General features: G+C 45.6%; 1 long non-coding RNA gene across 1 annotated transcript; it reads left to right on the forward strand.

The window, feature by feature from the left end:
- The first annotated feature begins 498 nt into the window (after positions 1 to 498).
- Positions 499 to 1,550, forward strand: LOC115616665. Its single transcript, XR_003994341.1, has 2 exons — positions 499 to 727; positions 1,057 to 1,550. It is a non-coding gene; the product is annotated as an uncharacterized LOC115616665 (long non-coding RNA).
- The last annotated feature ends 11,237 nt before the right edge of the window (positions 1,551 to 12,787 follow it).

Raw genomic sequence — 12,787 nt, forward strand, 5'->3', positions numbered from 1 at the left:
GTCAGCATGCTGTGGTGTGAACTCCTCTTTCCTCTTCATACTTACATGTAAGGGACTCATTCAAGGCTGTAAGTTTGAGCAAAATGCTTATACAGGTTTACAACACAGGGAGAGCTATGTGCAAGCAGTTACTCACTGCTCAGTAGGATGCAGGGTGCCACGTATTCCATAACCCATTCCCCAGAGCACTGGGATCTGGTCATGTCCCCAGGTTACTGAGGAAGAGGAGGCTCCATTTTGCAATTCCTTATGTGCCTCAGCACGTGGATCTGCCGGGAAAGCAGACGTGCTCCTGAACACTCCCTTGAAACACAGGTTGGACAATCAGTTACACAAATGCAATAAACTGGGGGCATTATGAACACAGGCAGGAAGAAAGAGCAAATTAAGAGTAGTTATGACTAAAAGCACAGTGAAGTGCAGGAGCCTGAACTGCCGCAGGAAGCACTGGGCTGATCACTGGAAATGTTCCCACAGCCAGCTCGGGTGAGTCACCCACGGGAAGGCGCAGAGCACGAGTCCTGCCCACATGAGAAAACACCACCAGCTCAAGGTATAGGAAGGGTTTTCTCTTTGGTTTTAGACTTTTCCATGGGAGGAGGAAAACTGTTCTGCCCCAGCCCTAACCCTGGTGTTGCATGGAGACAGATTGAGCTGGATTAAGAGGATACGGTCCCGTCAGTGTTTGTCACCATTTTTCAGCTATGGATTTTTGCTTCTGTAACAGGTATGAAAAAAAGATTGTCTGAGCCTCTCAGGCTTTAGTGCAAAACTTGAAGAGCTAGCTGAAGTCGCTGGGGGATTTAGTGCTAAGCAGCCAGACTTTGCACTGGAACAGCTCAGGAGCTCTCACATGTTCCCCAGGTAATAGCAGCAGCAATTCTACCTGCTGCTGCATGACTACCCTATGTTACTGTTCTGCTCCTGCTGGTCTCCAGCAGGGAGATGTTAGCAAAAAAACTCCTTCATCAAGAAAACTTTTGAACCACCAAAGCTTTGTTACTTAAGTAAACACACACCTAAGCCCATACTAACAATATATTACTCTTTCCACAGGTGCTTTTGACATCATTAGTCACAATTTACGGAGGAGAAACAATAGCACAATGACTTGCCCCACCTCGTATACCAATGGCAAACTCAGGCGTATAACCCACTCCCAAACACTAACCCCACTGCTCTGCTCTTGCCTGCATCTCTCTGATGGACGCAGCTACTCTTAATACTCAACACAGAGCTATACTTCACAGAAGATCAAAAGACAGCGTTCTGTTCTTCTCACATACAGGTATATGTGCACATGTGCCTGATTAAGTGTGTGATTACATGTGCACATGTATGCGATTAAGTGTATGGCTCCACATGTGTGTGATTACGTGTGCAAAGTGTGCTGTGCCTTCATGGGGCTGCTGGTGAGCAGCATTTTTGGAGCCATGGCTGGGGTACAGCCATCTGATCAGCTTGACTGCACAAATACAAACAGCAAATTGTGGGGCAGGCTTTTCCACTGCGGGGCCAAACAAACACGATGAGACAGAAATTGGCTGAAAGGATTTTATTTTTTTTTTTTTTCCCCTGAAATACTGTCTGACAAAGAATCCTTTTCTTTGGCTGCCTGGCCTCAGAATTACCAAGAGAATCAGTCACTTGGCTCAGAAGAACAGGTTAATGTTTAATACAATGCAGAGCCCACAGGCTTCAAATAGGTAAGTCATTTATAGGTTGTATCTCCTCCTCCCTCCCCCCCTTGCGTAAGATTAGTGTGAGAATTTATTGTTCCTGAAAGTGAGGGATTCAGACTGCTGGCTCAGCCTGGCTGCAGTAGAGGGAGGCACCATGTGAGCCTCATGTATCCAGCCTTGCCAAAGCAGCTCAGATCTGACCTGATGTATGCATCCATCCCGCACCAGCCCTGGACATCCCCTCTGCCCAATGCATCCAACCCTGGCACTCCTGTGCCAGCATGGTACTGGCAGTGGTGCAGAGCTGGCTTCTTTCCAGGGAGGCTGTGTCAACCTCCCTTATCACAGTCTCGTGATGCCCAACTGCACGCACACAGCGGTGATCTGAGCATGGGCAGGGTCCTCTGAGCCCAGTGGCACTGCACCCACAAGGGCTGCAGATGCTGCACCTCCTACAGCAACTACTGAGCCTGACCCAGCTGTGATGCCCTCAGCAGCTGGTTCTTCATGGCTTAGCCTGCAACACACATTACAGTTCCATGGCAGGCACAAAAGCAGTACATGCTGTCTCTCCCCCTGCAGCATCCTCTAGGCAAGCACATACTCCAGCATGTGGGGGTCCTGCACCAAGATATGCAATCTCCCAAACTAAATATAAGACAGCGATCAGAGGAGCAAGAGAGATGAGCACCACCAGCTACATACAGTGGGCTGGGGCAGGGAACCAGAGGCTCAGGAAAGGGTCAAGCTGACGGAGAGACTGACAGATACAATAGCACCAAGTGATGAATACTGTAGTGAGGAGGAAAGTGTAGAAATAAGGGTGAGCTGCAAGTAAAAACTATGATCTCATGGACTAGCACAAAGCTAGACATTTAGGTACACTGAGTTGCATAACTGCATCTCTCCAACTGATTTATTCAGCCTCTCAAAGTAAGTTTCTTGCATTCTTGTCTTGCAAAAGGGGAGGAAGGTTGAGTTTTCCCGGGGTGGGGGTATGGGGAGGCTGTGTGTTACTCAGTGCTGCTCTGGGGCTCAAAGACATTGCCTGGTAGGCAAAAGTTGTTGTTAGAGGAGAGCAGAGCTTCCCCAGGTGACCAGCAACAACGGTAAGCAGGAACTTACACTGCAAAGACCTGCCAGTGAGCAGCAGAGTAGGCCGGAACCTCCTCTTTGGGGAACAGTATCTCTGATTTAGAGGTGGAAACTCACGTGTCAGGACTATAAACCACCCACATCTCCCTCTCCAGCTCTGTTTGTTTTACATATGATCCTCCAAGTTCCCTTTTCCTGACCAATTGTTCTTTAGTGGCTGTGGGGCTGGAGAGAGGATGTAAAGTTTTCCACCCTGCTCTGCACCAGCAACCCGTCCTGCCCAGCGCAGGGAGGCAGCTGCCAAACTGGGCATGAGGTGAGCAGTGCCACTGCACCCTGGCCTAGGAGATCATTGCAAAAGCCCAATAAAACTCATCTCAAAGAGCCCCTGGACTCAAGGAAAGGAAACCACACAAAAGATGAGAACTTGTGGCTTTTGGACAAGAAAGGGTTACCTTTATTGCCCAGAACCTGCAATTGCCCCGGCAGGCACAAAGGGTGGCTTTTGGCACAGCTGTATGTGCAATGGGGCCTGAGTCACCTGCGTACTTTGGCAGGTCCAACGGCTCGGATGCACCAAGTCAGCAGGAAAGGGCCAGGCGGTTCTGTCAGCCCACTGAACCCAGTCACTGCAGCTGGAAAAGCTCTGTGCCAGTGGGCTGGCTGCTGGCAGCCCAGCTCAAGGCAAAGTTCAGTCCATGCTCCGTGCCCCTTGTAAAGCACAACTTTTGTTGGTGGCCAAGACACCAAGATGCTTGTGAGATAGGACAAAAGCAAATCAACCAGCATCGGAAACTTGTGGCACTGGCAGAATTTGCCCTCCTTCTGCCACCTTCTTGAGGAAACTAAAATGTTATGGCACCTCTGATCTCTCTTCCTTTCCCCTGTAGCCCTAATGGAGTGCTCAGTCACAATGCGCTGGTTGTGCCACAGTTTACCCTTACAATACCTTCGTTACTTAAGCTCGTAGTTATCCTCATTTAGTTACCAAAAAAAAAAAAGGTAAACACAGATTTTTATTTTTAATGGCTCTGAGAAAGGGCTGCCCAAGCTGGGATTAAAACTCAGAGCTAACTTGTCACTACCTAACTTTACAGCTGCAGAAATGTTGGGTCTGCCAGCTCTGAGCTCAGTGGAGTCTGCTTTATAAAAACATATCTGCCCAGAGCTTGGAGACGGAGATAGAAATCAGTTTGATGATCAAAGTTACTTATAGCATTCCTGGGGGGTTTGCAGAGAACAGCAGGCAGAAGTCTGAAGGACTGATCACAGTGACCTGAAACTGCTTCCCCGAGCACTTGGGGATAATTCAGCAGAATTCACATCCAAGGAGCCTCCAAGCCCTGATTTCATCAGTAAGCACATATAAATCCTGCAGCTACTCTGATGCAGCAGCCTGGCTCTCAAGCTTGCAATGAGGAAATAAGGGATAGGATTATGAAATGCATTTGGGGTGACCTGTTATTCATGAGCAACAAAGCCACTGAATCATGGGGATGGGGCGTTCAGATGTGCATGACAGGAGCTCAAGTCCACGTAGATGGAGAATCCTCTACTTGAAATTATGGCTGAGATCCCAGTCAAATGCATGTAAGGTAACAAGTGAACATGGCCCATTTACCCGTCTTCAGCATCACAGGATAGTGGGTTCACCAATGAGTCCTCGTGTACTCAAACACACATGTAAACCTGCTTGCCAAACCCAGGAAAACTAAATGCAAAGAACAGCAGTGACATAAGCCATCACCACAGCCAAGATTTGCCATACTCCAGTTCTGAGCCACTTTCCTCTTGACAGTGGCCAGGATTCAGTGCAGCTTTCCCCTACCCTGTTCCACAGAGGGAAAACACAGATGTTCAGCCTCTCAGCATCAATTCACAATGCTCAGATGCAGGAGGCAAGGCAGCTGTGTTGATCTAAAGCCTCATACATTAGCTCTCTGCTTTTTCTGGGGCTAGGACATAGCACAGCTAGCAACAGCCAGACTCCCTCTGTGGTCTTAAGCGCATATGGTTAAGAGGTACACAATTTAGCAGTGTGTTTCCCAACTCCTTTCTCTGATTCCATCTGACAACAAAGCACCAAAGACCCACAACAGCATTAAAGTACCATTATATATGGTCTGATGGTCATGCTGTTCTCTTCTGTGGACTGATGGTTATGGTGAGGAAGCAAATAACTTAATGAAGCAATTACTCATATCAAATCAGCAGGTTTTGTTCTTTTCTTCTGCCTTAATTATGAGGAACCAGGAAGAATGTCCAATTACTCTAGGCAGAATTTCATTACTAAAGAAGATAACATCTGCTCAACCGCAAGGTACATCAGATGGCCATTTTCATAGAACAGCCTCTCCCATGTTTAGGGAAGAAAGTACTTCAACCTGAAATTAAAATTGAGGAGTGTGTGAAACAGACAAAAAAACTCAAAAAACTAAGGGCAATAGTCAATGCTCACTCAATAGAAGGAAAATCCCTGAATGCAGGGGAAGTCTGAATGTAAGGTCGTGTTTTCCATTTTCAATAGCCCCAGACTCTGAAAACAAAACTCTTCAAGGTGCTTCATGAGCTGACCTACATGAATACCCCTTCTTAAGACCCATTGTAAAATCCTTAGGCTGCTTTCAGAAATGCCAGCTGAGCACTTCTGAATCTAGCTGCAAGCTTGAAAAACAAGAACAGGTCAAAGTCAAACTCTCAAAATCCTCGAAGCTTAATCCATTTTTCACAAATATACAACCCTGTTTTATGGCTTTTATGGTCTGAGTTTTAGTTGAAACTACAAGAATGAAGCAACAACCATAGCTTTGCAACAATCACATCCTTTCAAAGTGCTACAGAAGAGACATAGATCTTAGTTGCCACCAAGTGAGAATTTCACTGGTTTTTTATCCATGTATCATATATAACCCAGCTTGAGCAAGGGTAAGCTCCTGCCCTTGGTTATCAGGTACATTTCCATAAGAGCAATTTAGAGAAGTGAACATACATCCCTGGGGAGTGGGAAAAGGTGGAACGGAGGCTGGGTACTGGAGCTCCAAAAACTAAGCTTACTGGTCCTGCTGCACTGGAGAGAGGTGCAGAAAGCGTGGATCTAAACTGCTGCAGGGGAGAGGGACCACACAGCAGCAGCAACCCGTCTGGCTGCAGACTTGAGCATGTGCCAAGCAAACAACCAGGCATGATTGTTTTGCTGCTGTTGTAACTACTTCTGCGCAGAAACATCCTTGGGTACTTAGGGAACAGTACAAGCATGCTTAAAGCTATGCTTAACTATCTGCCTGCCATGATTTCTAAATCCATAGAATCATAGAATCAACTAAATTGGAAAAGAACCTTAAGATCATCAAGTCCAACCCTTACCCCAGGACTGCCAAGGCCACCACTGAACCATGTTGCTGAGGGCAAACTGGTCTCCCCTCATGGCTGCCCCTCATGATGTCCACCTACTGCCACCCCTTATCTGCCCCCCATAGTGGCCCACACTGTGTATCTGCCACTCCTACCCCTCGCAGCTACCCCTCATCTCCCCTCAAGATCTCCCCTCACACCCCATGGCTGCCCCTGCTCTCCCTTCATGATATCCTCTCACGACTGCCCCTCACTCCTCATGGCTGCCCCTCTCTCCCTGCATGATCTTCCCTCATGGTCACCCCTCCTCTCCTCTCATGATCTTTCCTCACAATCTCCCCTTACCCTTCATGGCCACCCCTCTCCCATCGACTCAATCCACCCCTGAATGCAATCCCAGTCCTGCAAGCGCGATCCAGAGCATATTCTCAAATACATGAACTTGCATGTTTGCTTCTGTATTTGCGAGTGTGCGAGAGGCACAAGGTGCCCCTTCCCCTGAGAGCTCTGCATGAAGAGACAGCCCCAGATGCAGAGGGGGCTCTGCCTGTCGCTCGGTGGGAAGGCACTGGACCGGAGCCATGGGGCCTGCTAGAACTGGAAAAGGGAAGCGAGGATCTGGAAAAAAGAAAGAATCAACAACAATAAAAGAGCCCACAAAAAAATGTGGATAAAGGAAAACCACAGAAGGATCAACAAGAGTCTGCCTATAATCACTACCAAAGCAATTACAGTATTAGGGAAGATTTATTACAGACTGAAGAGCTGGATACTTGGCATGTGAAATGGAAAAGCTGTAAGGAGGGAATTCTGTATGCTGGCAGGAGGCTCAGGAGCCACAAGTGATGCAGCCTCAGCAGTTCTGTCTTATACAGAGCAAACTGAGCAGCATTTGGACGTATTTTCTTGTACCTCTCAGCTTCCAGCTATAATTTGGTCCAGCCATCAATTCCAAGTTTTAAAAACCAAAACAAACAAGATTTATTTATGCAGAATGTTGAAAAAATATGGGGAGTGATTAATAATAGCCACTGTTTCCTTAATGCTGCAACACAGTGCAGCTTCTAGCCAGCACTGGCAGCTCTTCTGGGAGGAAATTACTATTATCCAACTTTACAGGTGGGGAACTGTGACACAAAAAGGCTACAGAAAGCAACTGGTTTAACCCAGATCTAGACTTCTAGTCCTGGAGTATTTTTATATATATATATATATATATAAAACTCTCAGTATTCCTGGAAACTGGAATTTATCTGTGATACACTATCATACATCATTAGCCATCACTTCTGTCTCTGCCTTGCTTGCTAAGGACAAAATTCCACTATTATTTTCTCTTTCCTTACACTGGCACAGCTTCATTTCTCATTGGTCTTTATCTTTTATCTATATCATTTACTCTAGAATTTAAAAGAAAGATTTTTGCCATCAACTAGCAGCAACTAAAATGCCTTCACAAGGTTTAGGGCAATGGGCAGATCAGCCACTCGTTTCCAATCAACTCATACATGAACAAGTCCTAAGCCTAGAAGTCCAAGATTTCCAAATTAGTAGGGTACAAATATCTTCGGAAAGCTCCAGAAAGGCCCAGGGGATTTTCCCATTGACAGTGAAAGGAGCAAACCTAACAGAGGAGCTGCAATAGGTAGTAGCTTTGAAAGGTAAAAATCAGCTTCACACAGAGCTCAGCAGTGCCAGTAATGAAGCAGACAGGGCTGCCTTCACATCCAGCTCAAACCTGATCAATCAAAATGAATCATCACTTGAGAGAGACATGCAAAGAGGTAATTTAAACACTGAAACAAGCCTGCTGCAGTTCAGCAGGTAACAGCATGATCAGGCTAACATACCCACCTCAAAGAGGGACTTAAAAACAGGCTCAGGAGGGAGGGTGGAGAACACATCTCAGAGCCATGCTTAGCAAGGGGCTTGATCTGCCCAGGTCTTTCAAGTCCCCACAAGGACAATCTTGCTGTTGGGAAGCACCTGAATATATAGTCTGAAGTCTGAATATATATTTTCACCTTACACATTTCTTGAAAATATCATAAGCTTTATAAATGTGACAATTTTTTAGTGCTGACACTAACGTTTTACAAGCAGCTCCCGTAATAGCAGCAACAGTGATAAAGTGAGTAAAACCAGTCGTGCTGTGCAAAGCTGCTTTTCTTCTTGCTGACAAAAGGACAAGGATAGCATTAAGGGCAACTAAGAAAATAGAGCTGGAGTTTGATTCCAGCTCTGTACAAACTGGCAGGAAGTGTAAAATTATGTGGGGAAACCACTGCCCGAGAACAACAGAGGACTCTGGTCTCCTTGCAGCCCAGACCCTCAGCCCTGCCAAAACAAGCCAGGCAGCATCAGAGGCTCCTGACTGCTGTCAGTGGTTTAGTGTTTTTTTGGGCTTTAAAGAATCAGCTAGGGCTCTAGCTAGAGCATGAATGGTTTCCTAATAGAAATGATTTCAGAGACTGGAGCAGTTTCAGGAGGAGCTCGCTGAGATGGCTGGTGCCAGGAACTATGCGAATGTAGCAGCAAGGAATGCTTTCTCCCTCCTCATCCCCCTGCGCCTCTCTGCTGCTCCTGAGACAAGGCTGTGCTGAATGAGTTGGAAAGAGTCGGTTGTCATCCAGAAACCCCAGGGGGGATCTGGCCTCCATTTCCATGCAGGCTGCAAAGGGAAACTCTGCGGAGTAGTTGGAGGAACGGTCACCTGCTGGCAGGGTCACGGGCAGGAACAACCCTCATCTCACCCGTGGCCAAAGGAAAACAGCTCTGCTCTAAGGAGGAGGAAAAACCAGGAACTATAAAAGGGATCTTGCATAAGCCTTAACGCAAAAGCCTTCCTGCTGTTGTTACGTTTTAATAACTCATGTTTCCGACAGGAGCAGGGCCGAGTGCTGCCTGCCGTGACTGCGAACAATGGCACCAGCCAGGCCCCACCGATGGTTCTCATTCACTGCTCGCCCAGCAAGCTCCCAGCCTGGCCCCACTCTCTCCCCAGGCAATTGTTTCCCTGCTCGACAGATTAATTTTCACTCAGGTTTTTGTTGCTGTCTTGCCCTCTCGTGGCTGGCCCATAGATCAGACACTCCCCCTTGGATGGATGCACTAATCCCTGCTAGATGTTGCAGTCACTGCCCATAACAGGACAGTGAAGTAATAACTTCAATCTATTTAACTTTGCAGCCAGTATTGCACACTGCTCCTCTCCTGAGGAGTTCATTCTGCATGTATTGAAGTCAACTACAAAAGTTACTTCTTTGCCAGCACTTTTTTTTCCTATCAAGATAAAAGGTACAGAAAGTAACTAGAGATGCATTCACCTGGCAATAGCCTTTACCCATCATGTTTCTGAATGGAGTACATCTGAATTCTGAGGATGAACTTTCTTGGTGTGGAGAAAAGTAATGGAAACTAACAGCTTAACTAAACTGCTCAGAGATGCAGCTTCAGGATACCTCACATTTCAGCATTTACTCATTGATCTGTAATTGTGATTCAAGCAATTCATGAGTAGCAAATAAAAAAGTCTGTTAGGTAAATAAATGTTTCTGAAGCATTCATCAAATTCTCATCTTACCAGGATATACCCACAGCCATTTACTGTAGCAAACAATGCAAGTCTTACTTGTGCTGTTTGGACTTTGGTGCCACATGAGTTTTTCTAAGGAGTTGTTCATTCTGACCCAAAATACAGGCTTTTGTGCAAAATATTTAGCAGTCACCAGATGGAGCTATTCCCGATAATAGCTACATTTCTACAGGCATGTAGTTCATGAAGAAATATGGGAAAGTCATCTAGCAGTGTGGTGCCTGTCTTTAGAGAGATGGAGCATAAATCAGTCTGATCACTGTCTACAGAGTAATTCTCAAACCACTACTTTCAAGATACACACAAGTGAAAACATACATGGTATAAACATATTGCTCCTTCAATCACAGCCAGAGCACTTTTAAATTAATTATTAGCAGCATATGACCAGTGCCTCATCATTCCAAATCATGTATCAGAGGCCGCCAATTCCCACGTCCTTTCAGCAACGTGGTATTAATCTGTTTCCATAGGTTTTCAAAGAACAAATACGTCTTGCTGCTGAGCCATGCCCATTTCATTGATGCTTCAACTTATCTAACCACAGAAGCAGCTTGCCCGATGACAAATTACACCATTTATACAACTAAGATTTCTGGAAGAGCATCTCTCTTCCAAGAAACCATGAGCACTTGCAAACCTGTCTTTTTACAGAGAGGAAGAAAGCCAGTGCAAAAGCAGTTCATGCGGCTGCCAGTTATAATTGAAATAATTTTAATAATTCATGCCTCATTACCTTGCCACATGGCAGTTCAAAGACCATCTCCTAATCCTTTAACCCTTTTCTCCTGTGTCCTTTGGTTTGGTTTCTTAGTTTAATCAGTGAAGAAACAAAATGGGGAATGCTCATCAGCACTTGCCCACGGGAACAATACCCAAGGGGGGCTGCTGAGTCTAAGATCTTAACCCCCTTCCTCCTGCCCTCCTAGTTTCACTGATCTGATCCATCACTGTCAGCTAAAACAGCAAAGAAATTAGTACACTAGCTATTATATACCCCAAACTGTTGGCTGAAGCTGGAATTGCCTTATGACATGTCTAGGTACTGCACCAGTAAGGGCAAAGGGGACTCTTGTTATTTAGCAGCTTTATACAACCACTTAAGAATTGCTGGAAGCTGCAGATTTCACGTTGTGTCCTTTATCCAGGAAGAGTGCTTAGGCTTTTTCCAGCTCCGAATTGTCCTCTGGATAGCCAGTCCCATGGTTGGGCCCTTTCTTGTTAGGCAGAATTAAATTTTGTAAGTCATAGGAACAGAGCATTATATTTTTTAAACTTTTTTTTTCTCTCCCCGCCCTTAACCATTCAGGGAGGTAGCATCTGAGAGCTATTTACTATTTCTGTCCTACATGGGGATATTGTAAAGAAGAAAGTAAGGTGTGAAATTATTTATGGCTGCAAGCATAGTCCTGTTCACTCATGGAAAGGAAATGACCTTGTAAAAACACATTCATTTTAAGCAAAATGTGTACTTACACACAGGAGGCGTCCCTGCTTCAGAAATTTATCTTATGAGGGAGACCAAACCACCTGTATGCAAACATGCATCAGCATGTGCAAAATAATAGCACTAGCATAATATTTCAACACCAGAAATGTCGACAACAGCAAACACTATCATTTATAACTAGTTACTCAATATGTTTCGGCTAGCAGATACATAGACCTACAGATAAACCAACCGATAGCCTAATGAAAACTGTAACACAAGGAACATTACAACCCCCATGCTGTAACCACCTCACCTACAGCACACTTCACCCATCCTACTCCAGGTTGCTTGTTTGCTGAGCCGTGTGCCTCCCAGCACAACATAAACCCTGTCTCATTAGCAGCTAACCAGCATACAAGTTCCTCTATGCCCCAGGTCCCATCTGCATCTGCACAAAGGTGTGGAGAAGGCTTCAGAAGAGCTGATGGCAAGGAAGGTAACAGTGCCCTTAAATTCCAGCAGAAGGAAGCATATAGACCTACTGATTTTGAGATAGCATGGTCTCCTGAGAAACAAGCCTCAATCAGCTGGCAGCAGAGACAAAGCAGGGTCACCTTGGGGAACTTTCAAATAAATACAGAACTCAGGCTGCAGGTGGTGGAAACCTGCACAGCTCTAGTGACATTAGAAGAGATTTATTGCAGCTGACCCATGGTATTTTCAACCTGTTGCTAAGGTTTGTCTGCTGAGCATACACAGCTGTTCCCAAGTCCTTGCTGCACTAAGCAGAGGGTGATTCACCTGCCTACTCTCTCTTTCTATAAAGTGCTCATCAGAGGAGCTACTGTACCTATAGATGGTCTGGATTTGAGTGGGTAGGGAGGTCCCCTGTCTTTTTCCGGGATGGATGAATGCCTGGCAAGCAGAATAATCATTACATGGAATTTGATTGGGCAGCCTGAGCAGCACTCCAGAAGCTGCATGTTACCTTTGAAGCCTTAAAATAAGATCTATTGACATATCTCTCTACCTGCAGGGTGAGGACAAAGGTGATCGAACACAGGCCTCTTTTATGAATAAGCTCTGAGCTGAAGCACTCTCTCCTCACTAAACAGGGAAAAGAGGAGGGAGTCCAATGTGTGTGACTCATGGCAGAGCTGTTTTGGTAACGTACTGCCCACAGCAGGATGCTCAGTTGAAGAGGCCATTTCAGCTTTTAGACTTCCTCCGACATGTCATGCTCTTCTTCTCAAATGTTGCAGAACCAATACGTCCAGGTGGGTATTTGCCTTCAGAATACTAACAAGAATTCTTCATTTCCTTTTAACCACTGCTCACAGTAACAAGCACTGCCCAGTGACAAAAAATTTAAGATTTTCAAGCACCATCAAGTTGAATTATCCTGTTTGTATGAGAGTAAAACTAAAGGTCACAGGCATCATTACAGCTGTCTCTTTATTCCAAGCAGAGTGTTTTATAATGGGGTTTGGCCCCACTTCTAATCAGTATTCAGTACTGGAGAGCTTGGGGCTCTTCTGGCCTGGGCAAAGGGCCAGAAAGTGCCTCTGAACAGAAAAAGGAAGCAAAGTCCATTCTAATTTCACTCAGCAAACCAGGTGAAATACAAAAATA

This window comes from Strigops habroptila, chromosome 14 (genome assembly GCF_004027225.2).
Source record: "Strigops habroptila isolate Jane chromosome 14, bStrHab1.2.pri, whole genome shotgun sequence".
NCBI classification, from domain to species: Eukaryota; Metazoa; Chordata; class Aves; order Psittaciformes; family Psittacidae; genus Strigops; species Strigops habroptila.